Here is a 20,550-nt window from a genome sequence, read left to right as displayed (position 1 = left end):
CGATGTTTTACAGCTAGATGAACTTAAATAACATAAATGGTGTAGAAAACGACAGGGTATTTTGCCAAATTTGGATTTTTGAAATACGTCCATAGCAAGTTGAAAAAGGAAAAATGAATTTGGTTACACATTGTTTTGCGCATGCAGCGCATTGGCAAGAAAACTACGTGTGGATCATTGTTGCAATTACAAACATGCTTTACAGCGTTTGTTAAACATCATACGGCATGTGATGTGCATTAAACTTATCTATTAATCGTTCTTAGAAAGCATACTCATGGTTTTTCCAAATTTACGTGCTTGTGCCAGTCAAACTCTCTTTGGCACCTCTATGAAACTGGCGTATAACATACTCCAAGACATTACAAATTCCACGATATTTGAATAAGAAAAATGGAAGCATGTCGGAATGAGTTAAACTGAAAAAACAAGTGATGCGAATGTTTGGACCTCAAGTTTTATTAGTGGTTATTTGCTTTTTTAAGTGGACCCAACACCAGTACTCAAAACAAAAGACAGTTATATATGCGGGCGCGTATAATGCATATTTTGATATGTTTGACTTTGCTTTTCAAGAAAAAGTTTTAGAAAAGCGAGCGAAAAATCCTTGTCCCGGTTGTTGGCTTATATCGTCTAAATCAAACGAGCTTGGCGGTTTAAGACATGTGGTTTAAAGCACGCTAATGTTCAGCGGTAAGTTCCGCGTCGATTGGTATTTGTTTTCTTGACGTCAACCGGTGAAACCCGAGTAATGGTCACAAAACCATAGTGATGTACAGGAATACCGAAAAGTGTCATTTTTGGACATTTCATTGAAGATTTGTTTTTGAAGATAGCATTTGCAAAGATTCTTAGATTGTCAGGGCTGACGAGCGCGTATATTTTTGCAACCACGGTCAAAACCTATAGATATCTTTAGATATGATGCAGCGTATAATAAGCGCGAGTGCAGCCACCCTCCTCCCTACTCAGACAATTGGTGATTAATAACAAGGCATTTCATTAAAAGCTCGGCGTTCTCCCTGAGCTCCCCCCCCCCCACCACCTCACGATACCTGACTGTGCCACTACCCTCAATCACTTAAGACCAGCGTTCACTGTGGGCTCCTCGACGATGTTGTAGGTGACGCAGATCTTAAGGCTGCTCTTGGGACTACATGACCAATGCAACGGTTTTCATTACTTTTATGGGACCTCTTTGTTTTCTGCCTTACTGGTGGATTTTGGAGGTGCGAAATCAAATCAGGTATGGAGTCTCCATCAACTGTTTGTTTCATACTCCATTTCAGGCTTAGGGTGTTCGCTGAATGCCCTCCAGTTCCCTCCACACCATCATTGTCTGCGCTCCAGTATTCAACCAACACAATGCGGTATGGAAACTGCACATGTAGTTAGAGTAAAACGGCGTGTATTTTTTGTTGGAAGTACATACGTAATTCTGGTGATTATGTGAGTTCAATCAATGCATTCCTTGACTGATGTGCTGTCTCTGGTTGCAGATGAATGACAGTGGACTTTGCCCAATTTCAAGATTCCGGTGTCGCACAGCCCACATCAGGTCCAATAACTGGCGGCGGAAATAAGATCAGCAATGGCTCCAAACTTTAAGTGTTGTTGCCATTGCCAGTGGCGTAAGAGATGCTGTGATTGTATTGCCACGCTGGCCTATTTCTCTTTTTAACATAGCCGTTGCCGTAGCCATCTCTCCGTTGTTTATTTGTGTTCAAATGACTTGTGAAAGTAAGGCTAGGACACTTGCCTAGCTACGACCTTCGATTCAACCCGGTACCCGGCAAGTGCACATGTAGGGGCCCCCGCAACAGCGTAGCGCCTCTGAACAACGTAGCTATCCTTAATATTTCCTCAATTACCACCATCTAAATCAGCGAAGAATTTGTTTATCTGCTCATGAAGGAGGTCTAACTGGTTGTTTCACCGGCATCGGAGCCTAGTACCTATTTCCCATTGACTTTCCACATACACCAGACCCGGGTTCCTGGTTCCCACTAGTTCTTTCGCGAGCATCAAGCTCTGGTACATGGTTTCAGCTGGTTCAACGACCTCGCCCGAGTCCATGGTTCCTAATGCTTGCTTATAACCACCAGAATCAGGGTTCTGGTTCATAACGGCTCACACAGGACACCCCAGATTCCATTTCCTGACACCCATTGGCTCATTCGCAAAAACCGTCCCAGGTAACTTCCGTAGTCTTCCGTCATTGAAGGTAAATTATCTGAAACAAAGAATGTTTTGCATGTTTACCCGGGATACTAACAAGCTCAATGTTCATAATTTCAGTGCGTTGTGTAGATACCAACTGGTGTGCTGACAATATTTCCAAGTGTATCAGGTACTTGTAGCTAGTACTTTATACTGGATATTATTTCCGCTGGACACCCAGCATGATCCCAGCCTGGATTTGGTTCCTTGCTTATTATCTGCTTGACCACACTTGGGACTAGATCTAAATTCTTGTTGGATCTCTCGGCTAAATTGGTTGGTTGGGTTGGGTCTTGGATCTTGGTACATCCCTGTCCATGTTTCAAGCTGGAGCTTGGTGTTTGCTGGATGCCCTGACTCAGGATCAAACTGGAGTCTTGACCCTTCTGGCTCTCTCAGCACAGTTCAGTGCGGAATCCTGGCTCTTGGTGGATGTTTCGTTTGATTACGCACTTGTTCCTGGGTTCTTTTGGTTCTGGAACGAGCTATTAGTCCCTGAGGTCACATATTAGAAGCCAGACACGCATGTCTGCTCACGGGGAAGAAAGGTCATGGCTTGCCCATGTCAGTGATCATCCGTTCCAAACACACGCGGTGCATTTACATTTAATCTGTTATTTTGTGTGATTTCACGCATTTCAAAGATCACGTCTACAATCTTGTGGGCGTATTAACCGACAACGTTGAAAAATTGAAAAGTTCTCTCTAAGGTGCACACGTGTGCTGCTGTCATTGAAGCAAGGTTCGCCCATCGGCAGGCAATCCTATGCCGTGATGACCTTTGATTCTCTTTAGTTTAGATAGACTTAAGTGGCGACAGCCTTGTCGGATGTCGCCGCTTTGGACTTCGCTGCCAGCTTTTAAACTGTCAGCCGTTAAACAATCCCGATATCAGCCTTTTTAGTCCAAATTTCCTGTTGAACTTCATCCCTTCCTTTGCTTTGACCTTTTACCGTTTCCTGATTCAAATTTTTACGCTGTTGATCTTCATTGAGTCCTTCGACTTTTTGCCTTTGGTTTTTTCGTTTCCACTTAAATCACCAGCGGCTGTTGCATCTCTCGACCATTTGCCGCTACAATTTTTGTTAGCCTTTTTCTCCTACACTTTTTTCCATTGGACCTTTTGTCCGGACACGCCCCTCGGGAAGCGGCCGGCCAGTGTGGAAAATCTCCGACAGCACTGCCGGCGCCAGGAACGATATCACAAAAAGCTTGACTGGGGTGCGCAAGGCAGCATATGACAAGCCAACAGCAAGGTGATGTACCTCATCACAGTGCACGATGAGGCAAGTTTTAGTGGGATGGTGGTCGTATCAATGCAAAAAAAGCTCCGGGTCTTGGATATTGTCACGAATCCGTGCTAATGTATCATTGTAGTCGACGAAGCCGGTCTTAGCATGACTACGTAAGAAACGTAACAAACTTGTCATGACGGAGAAATAACGGTGTAAGAAACAACACTGTGGCATGGAGATTTATTGCAAATTTCGGACAGTCCTCCTTAACTCCCTCAAATTATTAGCGTGCAGTACACCACACATTGCCTGTCGCTGACTTCAGATGGCGCTGCGGTAGCGCGGCGCGCTGACGCCGAGCGGGCCCGGTGGCAGCACCTGTCGGCGTCGGCCGCGGTACGCCCTCTGGACCTGTGGTGCCGGCCGCAGCCCGTGACGTTGCTGGTACGCTGGATTTGCCCGGTAAGAAGAAGGCAGTGCCGGGGAGAGCTGCAGCAGTGGAAGGCGAGCAGTGTGGTATTTGGGCTTAGAGGCTATCTGCCAAACGCACAACAGCTCCTCCTCCTTCACACGCGCCCGGGTGGCTTGTTGGATAGCCTTCGCTCAGGTGGGGGTCAAGTTGACCCGCCTGAGGTTTCAGGAACTTAGAGAACTAGATACGCAAAATTCGCAGAGTGTGTTGACATGTAGGTGAACTCACTTAGGTCAAAGTTTGAGGTTCCTAGGTCATGACCTTTGGGTCAAATCAGGTAAAACAAAAATTGAATTCCAGGCTGGTCTCCAAAGGGCCCCTAAAACCTAGATAACTGTTCTAAGTAACAGGTCACATGCTCATTTAAGGTCAGTGACCTTGCTTGACCTTTTGAAGGTCATGACGACCAAAATCATGCAAGACTGCTTTGAGTTTGGCATTTGAATAAGCGACAAAGATTACGCCAGGCAGTATGTACCCAAGAACAAAATGTTGACCTGGGTCATTTTACGTCACTGACCTATCCTGACATTTAAGAAGATCATAGAATATGTATAATGCGGTTTCTGTTATCAATGAATTTGAAATGAGCACCAGAGACTACTCCATACAGGAAGCCCTCGAGTAACAAAACAGGTTGGTTTTGACCTTTGACTGACCTTTATACCGCATCCTAGGTCAATGTTATTTGTTCATCCAATGGTTGTGTAGGCTGAGAAAGTATCTCAGAAATGTATGGCTTCGTCCAACACTCAGTTGTTGGATCAGATTGAACGATTCCCTAGAAATTCACTTCACTGAAGCAATGGCCTGACTTTGACCTGTCATGGGTCAGCGACCTTGCAAGTTGTACTTGATACTTAACGATCTGCTGTCTAATTTTCTATAGCTATGCAAAATTTGGCAGGGCTGCGCCGCACCGTTCGGAAACCATTCCGGAAAAACCTTTGAGGGAAAATTTGACCCCCACCCGACCGCGTGTTAAGTGAACTGGAGACAACATCCCTGTCTGTTTCAAGTTGAAAACCCCGGCCGGCTTGAATTAGACTGACCTGCGACCTTTGGGGGGACCACTGTCCGTCCACATCCATCTACGCTGTTCTTGGACCGTTCAGTAGGAGCGCGACAGTGAGCTGGGTCAACCTTTTTAACACGTTGCCTATAAACGTTGTGGCAAAAGGCAAAATTCCCACACGAGGCATACCTAACGCTCACAAGCACGGACAGTTCTTGTCGCTCCCAAGCCCCAGCATGGACGCCTTCTGTTCCCACCGTTCCGCTGGCGATGCAGGCGGGTGCGCACGACGATTATAGCGCAGAGCTGCACCCTGCTGCCGACGGCGCCGGCGCACCAGGGCGCCTGCGAGCTGCGCCACCAGCTGCGCCACTAGCTGCGCCACCAGCTGCGCCACACATCCACGCAGGACTCGGAGGTCCCGCGGCTCTGCCGTGTCTGCATGACTGCTGGTAAGGCGACGCGCGTGGAGGACGGCTGCTCCAGCAGGGACCGGCGCAGGCGGGGCCGAGATGGGACGGTGGAGAGGGCCTCACCCAGCTATGTTTGCACATTCACATATGCATATATTTGCACATTCTAGAGTTTGGGACGCTCTGTCACAAGTTTCCGCTGTATCGCACACATTTCTCTCCACCAAGCACCTAGCGTAGCTCGCTGCCTTAAACGTCGCTGCATGACGTCATCGCTGCGGTGTCAGTACCGACATTCTGGTAACGCGTATGAATGGCCTTCGACGTTGGCCTGAATCTTAGAGATGCATGGCAAACGGAGCGTCGAAGATCCTGAGTATTGCACGGGTCCGATTATCCAAAGCGAAAGTGAAAATCGTCGTCTGTCAACTGCTGTGCCAAGGGTATTGGTGATCACGAAGCAACCAATTATCAATCATGTGAGCGTGTGATGGAAGGGAGTGGTCAGTGATATCAGTATCAATGATGATATCAGTGGCACAGAAGGTTCAACGCTTACAGTGCCGCCAACTAGACCACAAGAAACAACTCAAAAGAACATTCTTGAGGGTGGTGCTATAAGCTGCTTCTTATTCATGCTGTTCGCCAATGACTTGAGCTCTTACGTGTCTGATGACGTCACCGTCATCCAATTAGCGGATGGCACGCAGACCCTCGTCAGCGGAAAATAGAATGATTGGAAGCAGCTCATTGCCGGGATGAAACGAGGACGCAGCTCACCACGTAATAATGGTTTTGCCACAATGGAAAGAAAATAAGCGCATAAAAGACACGAATGTTAGTGATCGTCACTCGAACGATGCTGCGAGACTTGCCGCCAGTCACGCTGAGGTTCTGTGGTACAGCAGCCCTAGCTGACGATCAGCCAGCATTATCGGAGTCACCAGTGACCGTCACCTCCACTCCCCAGCACATGTCGACACAATGGCCCACAGATGCGCTGGAATGCTAATAGTTCGGGTTCACGCGCGTCATGCGATCTCGAGTGCGACTTCAGAGAACATTGCGCAGGCAATGGTGCTGTCCTTAGTCAGATACTGCCTGCCTGCATAGGCTCCTGCAGCGAGACTCAGGTGCATCGAGCGCAGAAGGTTGTAAGTTATTGCGCACGAGTGATGAGAGGCAGGAGGCAAAACGACCAGACATCGGACTCTATGAGACCACCTGGATGACCGACCGCCGAAAAGCCCGTAGGCCAACAAACTGTGTGTTCAGCCCGAGCTGCCTGAGGGCGGGTATTGCGCGATCGGGCAGCGTGCAAATCAAAGGCATGAATACGCTGCTGTCATGCCGAACGCCGGACCCTAAGCAAATCCACCAGAAGCGTAAGGCGCTGACTTGGCTATCGGGGCGTGGAATCGTTGAATAAGCTTGGCGTAGACCCTCGAGTACCGGCTTTTCGACGTCACGTAAATCAAGTAATGCTGTCCGCGTGGCTGATCAAACTGTGACATTTGCAGTGTTTTAGTGTATGCCGTTCAAGTGTCCATATCATGGGGCGTGTATTTCCCTGCCCTTGACAGGATTGTTCTTTCACTGTGCTCCCTGCACGTTTTATCTACTACGACGTGCCTAAGAAAAGCTACCACGTGGATTTTATGGCAAATGTATCATCATTCGTAATACACAATCGACACCAGTTAAGCAGAGTATGACGACTGAGCACTCTACCCGGTTGAAGCGTTCCCCCACCCCCGACTAGCTCATCCGACACACCCGTGCGAAGCATGGACACCGGACGCCCTGCCTCTCTGCTCCAGCGCCCTACTCTAACACCTGTCGGCCAGCCTGTCTCCCTCTGCTCGATCTGCTCTTCGATCTTGTTCTGCTCGATCGCTGCGCTGGGTGCTGTGACCGCGGTGCTGCTGGATTAGCTGCTGTCGTCCTGCCTGCCCGCCGTTTGGCGTTACCACAACAGTGACGATGCTATTACGCTCGTCTCGACCGTCGTCTGCGCTTTCACCTGCCTCTCGGCCGTATTCGGCGTCACGAACCAGTGGTAACTGGCTCAGGACGCGGCTGATGCCGTCCAGACGGCGCTGCGCCACGCCATAGCAGCGTGCGGTCTGCGTCATGCCATAGTGGCGTGCGATCTGCGTCATGCCATAGTGGTGCGTGGCCTGCGTCATGCCATAGTGGTGCGCGGCCTGCGTCATGCCATAGTGGCGTGCGGTCCGCGCTGTGCCAAAGTGGCGCACCGTCTGTGCCACGCGCTTGATAGCGTGCGCTGCAGCGCAGCTGGCATTTTGTTACTGGACAGAGTCACCTTCTGTCGGATATCCCGCGATGTCCTCACCATATCTACAATACCGCATCAGTTCTCTCTGGCCGAGACAGTTTCACCACCGAAGTGAGGATGGTAATAACATGCGTAAGGTAATGAGCAATGACATGCGTCGGCGTCAATGTCACAGGTAACCACATACGTCGGCTTTAGTTGTGTTTGAGATGTCGTCATAAAGTAAAATGCCTTAAAACAACGCCTCCATCGCTAGCGCTCTTGGTTTTATTTGTTTCATCTCTCTGGACTGGATTCTCGGAATTGTATGCGGTACGCATATTTTCAATCTAATCTACCGATCAATCCACCCATTCGAGATTTTCCAAATTCAGATCTGTCTAACCTGGCATGGGAAACCCTTGTCATAACAATCCTATAATTTGTGAGCGGAGTTTCACCCTTCTTCGCCGCGCCCTCTCCGAGCGGGGTGAATGTGTTTGTCTGGGTTATTTGGGCGACAGATATGTGTACATGTACTGGCTTAAGCCCCACTTGTCAAATCTATGAATCGTCCCACAATCCGGCCCGGTTCGGTTCAAGGTTATAGCATTGGCTCCCAGTGTAGCTTAGAAGACTTACCAATTCATGCAACCGTACCAACGCTATAAACTTAGCATCCCAGGTGTCGCAGTCCGTCCTATTTCATCTCGTGGTAACATAAAATTGAAGCATGGCAAACACATCGTTTTTGATTTGTAGCACAGATGTCCGCCCATCTCCTTTTGTTATGTGTTAAAAGACCGACCCAAATTCCACGGTTGGGCAATATTGCATGATAAACAATAAATGGGAGGCATTAAACTACTTTTTCCGCACGCGGCACCTGTGCAAACTTTCCTCGACTGTGCCAAATTTGCCAATATTTGCCCACACCACCATTTGCATCTTTTCACCACCACTCGCTGCCACTGTTGTCACCACGCGCGTGGCCGCGGCTCACGCCTAGCGCAGATACCAGGCTAATAGGACAGTAATAGCAAGTGGGACGTAGAGCACATTTCAAGCCAGTGCGCATGTAATGCCCAATCTACAGTGGTCAGCACGACACCATCCGAACACAGCATCCGGACTTTGCTGGCTATCCAAAAATGCACCCATCTTTGCTGGCTATCCCAGAATGCACCCAAATGCGAAACACCCTCTCCAGGTCGACTACTCGGCCGCTGCGAAACGCGAGCCCCCACTCCACGGCGCGTTTCAGCACGCACGGTGAGCCACGTCGTCGACTGGGCTGAGCAAGAGCCACGTCCCGGTGAACGCCTCGCTGAAGCCGAGCCGGCGCAGGAGGGCCACGCTGGCCGTGTTGTCCGTGGCGGCGCCGGCGCACGGGTGCAGCCCGAGCCCGACGCAGGCCCGGCCGAGCGTTGCCATGACGGCCGAGCCGTAGCCGCGCCCACGCCACGCCTCCTCCGTGTGCAGCAGACCGACCGAGCCGCTCTGCTTGAGCAGCACCCAGGCGCGCAGGCAGCTGGGCGGTGGCGGTGTGGCTTCGGCCGCCTCCGGCAGCGCGAACACCCCCGCCGTCAGGCCGGCGGCCAGCGGACCAGACACGAAGCCGGCTGGGTCGACCATGCCGGCCGTCCGCTCCCAGTGGTGCAGGACCTTCGCCAGGTGCGTCTCGTGCAGCGGCTGGATCACCACCCCCGGCAGGCTGGGGCACACAGCTGAAGGTTATTGGCTGGATCACCACCCCCTCTAGGCTGGGGAACACATAGCTGAAGGTCGTCGGTTGGATCACCACCCCCTCTAGGCTGGGGAACACATAGCTGAAGGTCGTCGGCTGGATCGCTACCCCCCGACAGGCTGGGGAACACATAGATGAAAGTATTCGGGCTGGATCTGCCAGCGACCTGACACTTTACAGCTCTGAGGCTGGACACCATATGCATCAGGCCGAGGAAAGCGTATGCAACATTGGGCGGGTGGACCAAGATCTCCGTCTGGTCGCGGAACATAGGACTCCCAGTCAGTCATCGTAGCAACAACATGGCGGGCTACGGTACACAAGTATAACCTCAGCGGCTAAACTGGTGCGTTCTCTGTTTCTGTCGAACACTGCAAATAACTTGGATACGTTGAAATGTCATATCCCTATTGGAGACCACCATAAAAAATCACAGCCGCATTGAACAACTTACCGTTCTGGAGGGGCGGGAGCTTGATCCAGCACGAAGACGCGGTACTCTTCTGGGGTGTGCACTGAGGTAACATTCATCTCGCGTGCCACTGAGAGCAGTGTGGACGTTATGAACTGCGGCAGATTGGCCACATGCACGGGTCGCTGCCACAGGCTCTGTGCAACCTCTGCCGACCTCAGAAACGCCTTCAGCCGGGACAAGTTCCCCTCAGGAGTGAATAGGTGAAGAACGTCGTGATTGGCGCCGCATTTCTGGAAATGCACGGATAAATTCTCAGGACCAGGCATTCGCCGCACATCGTTCGGCACTGACTGTTGGAAGGAAGGAACTGTCGTTTTTTATTCTCGCAGTCGCGTTATTCAAACAATTTCCCAGTCTGTCAACGGCGTTGAATGTCGCGTCAGCGTAGCAAGACCTAAAGCAACCCCCGTGCGCATGAACACAGCAGCACTGGCTGCTCGTCTCATCAGCACCACAGCACTGCTGTAGTTCTCACTGATGGCGCGCCATAGACACGGACGTGTGAGCGACGGCACCTCCGTATTCTTCGACGACTCGGACGCGACTGCCAGACGCGTGGGGACGCCATCTGGCCATCCACACTGGACGAAGCTGTTGACCCCTTGTTCACCCTTTTATGACTAGCCGGCGTGTTATAGAGGGGTGACCCTTCATTGGTGCGCTCGATGCATAGGACCCGGCTAAACGAGCAGCACGGGGCGGCGGCTGGCGGGCCGGCCGCGCGGGGGCGGTGGCGGTGGAGCCGGGCTCGACGCTCATGATCTGGGCAGCGAAGGGCGGCAACGGAATAGCGAGGGCGATGGGGTCACGCCATGAGAGCAGAGCGCTGTCGAGGTCCTGCGCGACAGATACAGCCACGGCAGCTGTGATCGAGCTCAAGGTCAGGTCGCATGCCATCGTTCCGCAGCACTTACACTCGTGTCCGCGGGCTGCGTACAGCTTGATTACACACGGACACGGGCCGCCGACGTCGATGTACAAGGCTTCAGCCTGAGCCACGCCCATGCACAGCGTCTCCGCGCCGGTATCAGGTGTCCAGAGGGCCGAGCCGATCCCCTCACGATGCGTCACTGATAGCCGGACCCGGGGAGTGCGTCGAGACGACAGGCCACAAACGCGGACGTCGGCCACGAACGTGCGACAGACTTGTGCCTGGTTCCCAATATTTCTTCCCGGGAGCCGGTTCCTGGTTCCTGGTTTCGGAACCAGGAAGAACCCAGGAACCCGTCTGGCAATAAGTCGAAAGATCCAGCAAGAACCAGGATCCAGCTTAACAATAAGTCGAAAGATCCAGCCAGAACCAGGATCCAGCTTGACAATAAGCCAAAAGATCCAACAAGAACCAGGATCCAGTTTGACATGAAAACGAGAGATTCAGCAAGAACCAGGATCCAGCCTGATACCAAACTGAAAGAACCAGCATGAACCAAGATCCAGCTTGGACTGGACATAGGGACCCAGCAAGAACCAAGACCCAGTTCAGGCTCAAGATGCGGATTCAATTTCAGCAAGACCTAAGATCCATTCTAAAATTATGTTCAGGAACCAGCAAGAACCAGAATCTTACCAGGAGTTCTTCACAGCAGTTGCTGCTAACACTCCCCACTTTCTCAGGTCCAGCAATGTGTGCTGTTCTTAATGTAAATTAATAAAATTAAGTCTTTGAATATTGCTAGTCATCTGCTCAGGCTGTTCCTCATATACCATAAAAAAATGTTGTTCTTTAATGTTAATAACACTGTGAATTCAGAAGAGGAAAATCAATAACTTGTCACCACAAAGATATGACACAGACCTCCCAGGTGTGCAACTGGGCTGTTAACCGTCTAATGTTATCCTGAAAGGAAAGGCCCGCTATTCCGTGCGTTTATCACACAAATAATGAATACTATGCACATACATACATATATCGGTTTACATAGGAATAGCGCACAATTATTGCCAATCAAATCAAGCAACGATCATCCACTACACCTCTCGCACCAATGTGGCGCCACCGCGCGTCAGTCATTAAGGCCGCAGATAGGGAAGCTAGTATCACATGTTTCGTTTATCTAAAACCCAAAGGTAATATGACATTAAGGAACTAAGGCTGCTGGCTGTGAGGCTACTCCGGGTGAGAATGCGGGACAGCGGTTCTATTGTATTGCCTTCTTATTGCTGACACCAAAAAACGCACCATCCAACGTGATTTAAATCATCCACAACAATATCAGACACAAGTAAGGTTTGTATGCGTTGAAATGCGGCTTCTGATGATAACAAATGCACTTTGGGCACATTATATGCCGCAAAGCTTGAAACGCAGCTGAAAAGAGGGGAATGGAAATCTGAGATGATTTTTTTACAGGAGTATGATAGCATTTTGTACGATTCTTCTAGATATTCTATTCCAGACATTTAGAATATTCCATTTTATTCTATTATTCTTCTAGGCATTTCGATTGTGGCTAGGAGGTAGACAAATTAAACAACCATATATACATATGTAGCTATATATATATATATATATATATATATATATATATATATATATATATATATATATATATATATATATATATTTAGCCATCTAGTAGTGGTACGGCGCCGTACCCCCCCCCCCCCCCCCTCAGAAGTGGTATGGAACAAATATTGATCAACTGATAAAAATGTGCTTTTCCGAAGATAAATCTCAGCTGGGGTGATTTCCATGGCAATGTGGAACGGCGACGCACTGCTAGTGCGCGGTCGGTGTGAGGTGTGAAGTCTGCGGTATGGGGGAGGTGAGATGAACTCGCGTCTGATTTTAACGGAATACATGCATTGTGTTAATAGCTTAGAATATTCCCTCTGTCCATCTACCAGTTACCACCATATTCTGCGGGAGCGTTTCTGGCAAACGAACTTATGGCGCTAATGTTGTGGAGATTTGACAAACAAAGGAGTCGTAACTTTTCTTTCTGAAAAACGCGAGAACCAGGAACCGAGCTGGATGTTACCGGGGTCTGTGGTTGTGTCAAAAGTTATTGGAACCAGGGCCTGGCATAAGCAGGCAAAGAAGCTAAAGAATGTGAGTCAGCTCTGGCTCAGCCATAGGTACTTATAACATGGATTACTAAGAAGCAAGCAAGTTGCTTGATTACTTAAAGTGACCATATATATACATATATATATATATATATATATATATATATATATATATATATATATATATGTATATATATATATATATATGTGTGTATATATATATATATGTATATATATATGTGTATATATATGTATATATATATATATATAACATTAGAAAACCATCCCAATATCACAGGCTACCATCAACGCTCAGCAATAATTTTCCACACCTGTCCAGCCCACCTCCAGATCAGAGTTGGCCCCACATTGATACTGCTTTATCATGCACATAATGAATCTACATCTGCCTAAGCCTTGTGCTCAGGCTTCTAGAAAAGCTGTATTGTTGTTTCTGAGCTAGGGCATGCTGTTTATTTTGTCTTGTCTGTGATGTACTGATCTGCTTTTTTAGAGCAAAGCATTTGGGTTGTGCGGAATGACTTTTTAGGCCAATTTTTCCAAGGTCCCAAGACTGTCAGAGTACTCCATATTCTGACCTCAGGAGTCTTAGTGTTGGTAAAATAGCTAGAGTGAGCTGTGAGACATGGTATTCGGTGTTCATGGCATGTTGGTATTTCTGTTGCTTGCCAAAGGACTTATGGGAACCTGGGACTGGTATTCACAGAAAAACAAGGGAAAGCAGGAGCTGAAGCCAGTGCTTACAAAATAACTCATGGGAACCAAGTTGCAGGCCTTGTGTTGTTGAAAGAAACAGTGGGAACGGAGATCCAGGGTTTTGTCTTGTATAAGAACCAATGTGAACCAGGATGAAGCATCTTGTTTTGTCAAAAGATTCATTGGGAGCCAGGATCCCGTTTTTGTTGTTGTTGTTGAAACAACCAATGATATCCAGGATCCAGGGTCTTGTTTTGCTGAAAGAACTAGTGAGAACCAAGATCCAGGGTTTTGTTTTGTCAAAAGAACCAATGGGAACCAAGATCCAGGACTTTACTTTGTCGAAAGATCCAGTGGGAACCAGCATCCAGGGTCTTGTTTTATCAAAAGAACCTGTGGGAACCAAGATCAAGCATCTTATTTTGCCGAAAGAACCGGTGGGAACCAGGATCCACAGTCTTGTGTTGTCGAAAGAACCAGTGGGAACCAGGGTCCAGCGCCTTGTTTTGTCGGAAGAACCAGTGAGAACCAAGACCCAGCATCTTGCTTTGTCGAAAGAACCAGTGGGGGCCAGAAACCAATATTAGGAACCAGGCACATGTCTGCCGTGCGGGGCTGGTTCAAGCATCGGCCGCAATGTTGGAGCGTTGAAGTCCGCGCGCCACAGCGCCGCGTTGGCGACACATGCTCTGGAAGTGGCCGCGACGATTGCGCCGATGGCAGGGGGCCGACCGAGCGGGACAGACCTGCCCGTCGACGTGCGGGCGTCTACGGCAGGCGGCACAGCTGCCCGGCGTCTAGGACGGGTCTCGCCGACAAGAGCCCGAGCGGCCAGGGTCGATCCGGCGAGGACTGGCGTCCCTAGCGGCTGCTGGCCACGGCGGCGGAGTTCTGGCGGGAGTTTTCCTGAAACTCGCGCAGGCTGGCACCCTCCTTGGACCTGAGGGCGGGTGTCGCCGGCTCATCCAGCCGTCTCGCGCCGCTGGGGACTGCTAGACCAGAGGCGGCACCGGGGCGTCCATGTCGCCAGCGCCGGAGTCGGTCGTGCGAGATTGTCTTGCCTGATTGGCTGCTTCAACCAACGCCAGGCAGGGATCCATGGCGGTGGGTCCTGTCGGTTGCGCGATGTTGCAGCTTGCTGCTGGTTTACCACAGACACGCGTGTATGGGCTTTCCTTTGCCTTCTCCGACGACGACGACGGACATGACGGACGAGCGGTAAACGGGCCGACGGACGGACGGACGAACGGACGGACGGACGGACGGACGGACGTACGGACGGACGGACGGACGGACGGACGGACGGACGGACGGACGGACGGACAGACGCGACGGACGGACGGACGGCAGGCGGCCGCGAATGTCAGACGCGTGGGGACGCCGTCTGGCGGTCCACAAAAGGTAAAGCTGTGTTCACCGGCGTGGTAAAAAGGGTGTGCGCGCGGGATAGCCATGTCGCGCACCCTTAACCTTTGGTGGAGTCGCACACCCTTCGCCTTTAGAAAAGTCGTGCATCTTTCGCCTTGAGTATAGTCGCATACCCTTCGTGTTTTAGTAAAGTCACGCACTCTTCGCCTTTAGTCTAGTCACGCAACCCTTACCTGTAGTATAGTCGCGCACCCTTCGCCTTTAGTATAGTCATGCACCCTTCGCCTTTATTATAGTCACGCACCCTTCACCTTTAGTATAGTCACGCACCTCTCGCCTTTAGCATAGTCGCGCACCCTTTGCCTTTACCACAATCACGCACCCTCCGCCTTAAAAATAGTCACGCAACCCTCGCCTATAGTATAGTCCCGCACCCTTCGCCTCTAGAAGTCACCAACCCTTCGCCTTTAGTATAGTCATGCACCCTTCGCCTTTAGCATAGTCATTCACCTCTCGCCTTTGGCATAGTCGCGCACCATTCGCCAGTGCGCTCGTGGTGCAGGTCCCGGTTACGCGAGCGTCACATACCAAGGAACAATCATTTTACATCAATTGGCACCTGAAGCACCATGACCTGTGGCTGAGGATAGCTTTAGGTTCTTCACTTAGAGCCCCGGCCTATAGGACCGGAGCCTGAAATGTCAGTCAGAGGGCTCCTTGCTCTGATTGGAGACCCCCTCGGTCACGGAGCGCTTCTATGTCGGCCAGTGAGCACCAATACCGAACAGTCGGCCTCGTGTCGGTCTGAGCCCTGGGAGCCCATTTTCCATCAGGGACAAGGCCGGGGGCCGCGATATGCATTGGGCGAGGCCCCTGAAACAATGAGGGGCATACGTAAAAAAAACGTCGAAAATAGGTGCGTAGGAAAAGTCAGAAAATGTAAACGAACCGCTCCAAACGGTTTCGGATAAGCCAGCGAAATCCCGAAGGGGGATGGGGAGGAATCCGTGCCTCTGTCTAGAATAGGGAAAAGCAACGACAAGCATTTCTGCTCGACACCTGGAGACGAAATGACATTTGACGTCTAACTTTTGATGCAGAATTTCCAATGCCAGAGCGTGGGAAACGTTGCCTGAATGTATTTGCCCGGGCAAGCAACACAATGTTTTACGCATTGGCCTCAACCACGTTCTTCAACCAAAACACTGTGATCCCTCGCTGAAGATTTTGACAGCTTACGACGGCATAAGCTTTTTGTCAGCGCGCCCGGATATTCTAAGCAACAGGTTAGGGCAGCACTTGGCCGAAAAATCATGCAGACAGGCTGTCATGTCAATGTGATTTACAATTCACAGGTATTATTATCATTCTGACATCGAAACCGTTAACTAAGACAGGTATGCGTATATCCCGCCTTCTATTGTCCAAGCAAGTCTGGTCTGATTTCTATTTCTTCCTGATTCTAAGCAGGATTCCGACCTTTGCATATTAGAACTTGGGTGTCCTAGAAACGTATACACATAGAACATTTAGAAGTCAATCTAAACATATGACGTGCCATTCTGTCCAAAACTCAAAATGGCTGCTCTTTTTTCACATACCTGGGTGATGAGAACAATTGGGTTGCCATCAGTTGCGTTGCTGTCGGTGAGGATCGTAAAACCCTGAGTGGGCTGACTGCCGAGCCCGAGCTTGAGAAGCTCTACAACATACCGGATCTGAAATGCGTCAAAATATCCCTGAGAGCTCACACACGACACCAGGAAGCACCATCCCCTCCATACGCAAGCTAAACGAATAACAATCATGGTGGCATGCGTCCTTTTGTACACAAACGTGGGCGCCTGGAGATGAAAAACCCTTGACATGACGTCATTTCACGTTAGTGAAACGTTGATACACCGCTGGAATATAGCGGGGTGAGTGGCAATATTGAGATTCATAAAATGCTGTACGAGCAAGAGCACGCTACAGCCGTTTAAAGTAAAGTTGCTACGAGTGCCCTCCGCACACCTTTCATATTTCCAGCATATTATAATTATTAGGGAAATAGATCACATAATCAGAGCCTTATTCCACACCACCGCAACAAGTCGGGTTTATACCATCATCTCAGATTTCAACAGGACTTGGTGCATGTGGTTGTCTCGTGCTTCGATCACGATTCTGAAGTCGTTAGACCTCTGCGTTCAGTCGTGTGCTGTTGACAATGACGGCTGGAAATGACGTTATGACGGAAATGCACTAGGTAAAACGGTGACAACTCTGGATCACTGTACATTTTTTCGATCAGGGAAGGGTATTACGTAGGCAACATAGCTGGCGATATAGAGGCAAACTGAATTGTTAACATCGTGCAGGGCAGGCATCATGGCATGGGCATCTTGCAGTTCTGTGAGCTGCACGGAATGATATAAATAATTTGAATTTCGAAAAATGGCTCCCAGCGTCTTTCTATTTTTGGGCAGCAGATCCGTTTTACATCTGCCTGCGATAGGAGACCTTACGAAAAACTATACCTTAGACTACAGATCTTGCCGAACAGTATAATACGCTATGATGTCCTTTTATTTCAAATTGTCATCGTCCATGAAAAGTTAGCCGATCTCTGCCACGTACATAGTACAAAATTTCATCACTTTTCCATCGAAACGTAGCTAAAATATCAATAGAAATATTGCCAATCGGATCCAAAACAAATACAACTCATATAGATACCACATAATTGGTGATAAGCATACGCTTGGTTAAAAAATGAATTCCTCAAAAATGTTGTTTTCTATGTACTGTTAAACGGGGCCCGCGGTTACACAGGGGACGAGAAAAGATAGAGTCGGCGACACTGAAAATTGGTAACAGCTCTTCATCGTCACATGCGGTTGACCTCAAGCAAGACAATGGCCATTCAATTGTACAAAATTGCACAAAGACGCTGAATTGTATAAAGAAATGCTGGATCTTGTAAAACATTTCACCATCCGTCCTGATCATACGGAACGAAATTGCAGAGTCTTGCCCTGCCTACATTCATTAAACTGTCCACGAGTTCGGCGGAAGCAAACACCTGATCAAAAGAGCGTGAAAAATAAATCCGATCGACAGGACTCTGGTGAATCTGGAGACACAACAGGCATTTGTTTAAACTGCACAAGTGTAAGCAAAACCGCACTTGTTGGCAGTTGTTTGAACGACGACGACGCTCCAGCTTCACAAATGACCGCCCGAGGAGGCTCCTGGTTGTTCAGAAGACCGCCGAATGACTGCCGAGGAGGCTCCTGGTTGTTCAGAAGACCGCCGAATGCAGCTGAGCCTGGGTCCCCGATGCCTCGGACCTGTAGATTTGACGTGCCGGGCTGTGGAGGCAGGCTTGATGGGCCCGACCGAGACCAATCCAGTTTGATCGACAAATCCAAGTTGGCGACAGGTTACAGCCTTCGTTGGCTCCTTTATGCTTCAGGTTAAGCGAGTCAACGGAGACCCTCCCTTTTGACAGTAACGAAGTTCATAATCACTGTACTCGTCTATTCAGACAAAGCTCACGTCTGTAAGAGAGCCAGAGCTGAGACAAATGATATCATTAGTGGTATGGCGGAGAAAGATGACAACCGTGTTGCTACTATCTTTTAATGGCTAGGTGTCTGGAATCGTCTTTCTTGACCGACACGGGAGCAAGTTGGCCGTCACATTGGGAGATTTGGTTTTCATATTAAAAAGAGCGTATTAATTCAATAAAGATGCCCATAATTCAACTTGTATCTTGCCTTCCAGCTAGCGCTTTGACCTACGTAACGCCACTTTCCGATATGAAATATGATATGAATGCCGAGTTATGATCGTTTTACTTGACGCGTCGCAGTCATGACGTCATTTTCTGACGTCAACATAAACAGAAAACAGCCAGCGGCAGAGGTCTAAAGTTCAGAAACGTGTCGGAGCACCACAATCCCGTACACCAAATGTTGTTCAGATCCAAGATGGTGGTATGCAAAATTGCAATTTTTTTGCCTGAGTTGGCGCGAAATCAATCCCTACGTTCAGGCCACTGTTATTCAGCAAAACTCCGTTACATCGGTAAGAACAAAACAGTGCACATGGTGTTCGAAGTCGGTGGACAGCTCACCCTGACTGCAGCTCGGGAGTTATCGGACGACTTTAGCATATGCTGGACCTTGTCGAGATCCTCGATGCGCTGCGGTGCCACCTCCATGCGTTGGTGGCTGTCTGCCCTCCGTGAGGGGGAGCTTCGCTTCCCAACACGGTTAGACACGCGAGTGAGCGCTCCAAGGCGGCCGACCGCGCGGCGAGACCGACATGTCAACCTTGGGCCGCCGGAAATGTTTACCGGTTCATAAACTGACATGAATGTGGTGTCATATCAGACGTCTGACAGAGGCGCAGCTGAGTAGCAGTTAGCTCTAGATCCCGTTAACTATTATTGACAAAAGTTCCGTTTATGGGGTTAAGTCTTTTCAGTCATGAGTGAGGTAGCGTTGTTTTTGACGTGCACGTGTGTTATAGCTTACCATCTGTAACTGCGTTGATAAGCAAACTAAGTATGAATTTTCCGTCGAATTTCATACATTCACGAAGTACGTCCATGAGTTTTGCAGCAGCAGCACATATATTTTCGGCGTTGATCAACGCCACACCCCAGCGCAGCGGGCCGCTGACCCAGGACAGCGCACCGAACGAGAGGGCTGACTGGGGCGGATCAGCGCAGCGCGCCGGACGAGGAGGCTGACTGGAGCAGATCAGTGCATCGCGCCGGACGAGAGGGCTGACTGGAACAGATCAGTGCAGCGCGCCGGACGAGAGAGCTGACTGGGGCAGATCAGTGCAGCGCGCCGGACGAGAGGGCTGACTGGGGCGGATCAGCGCAGAGCGCCGGACAAGAGGGCTGACTGGGGCAGATCAGTGCAGCGCGCCGGACGTGATTGGGATGGCTGACATGTGTGGAGCTGCATCTCTCTTTGGAAGGGTCTTTGTCTCCTCACGCTGTCCTCGGTGACTGTCAATATTCAACCCAAATTGCCCCAATAGTCGCCATAAAGGCAAGCAAGAACAACAGATTTCTCTCCATTTTCTGAGCAATACCGTCTTCGTTCCAAACTCAATGACTTTTGTGGAGTCACGCTGATGGTGTCTGCAAGTGCGGCACGCCATCACCCATCATCTGCAGCTGTAGCCGCTGATCGCTGGTGGACGCGAGGACAAGCAGCAGACGACACTAACATAGGTAGCACGAAAATTCGTCGCGTCTGTGCAGCTAGATGTTATCGTAAGCGTCTGGAAAACTTCACTCGTCAGCAGAATGAGCCTTGTCAGTTTTCGCAATGGCACCTTATGAAGAATACCGTATCCACCGAATCTACGAACAAACATAATTGTCACCCACATTTGCCTCAGTTTACCTGGTGATTTCAAGCCCGACTGCGGCGTATTGACCCAGCAAATCAATACCCCATCCTGTGTGTCAAGTCGAATTGGGGCTGCTCACTTACACGTATGGTTGCAGGGAATTTGGATTTACATCGATTGGTATCCTTTGTGTCTGCGAATTCATTTCCATCGATCAGATATTTCTAGTGCCCCAAATTTTTG

This window comes from Pollicipes pollicipes, unplaced genomic scaffold, assembly GCF_011947565.3.
Source record: "Pollicipes pollicipes isolate AB1234 unplaced genomic scaffold, Ppol_2.1 Scaffold_4002;HRSCAF=4701_pilon_pilon_pilon, whole genome shotgun sequence".
Lineage (NCBI taxonomy): Eukaryota > Metazoa > Arthropoda > Thecostraca > Pollicipedomorpha > Pollicipedidae > Pollicipes > Pollicipes pollicipes.
Note: the sequence above shows the minus strand (reverse complement) of the source record.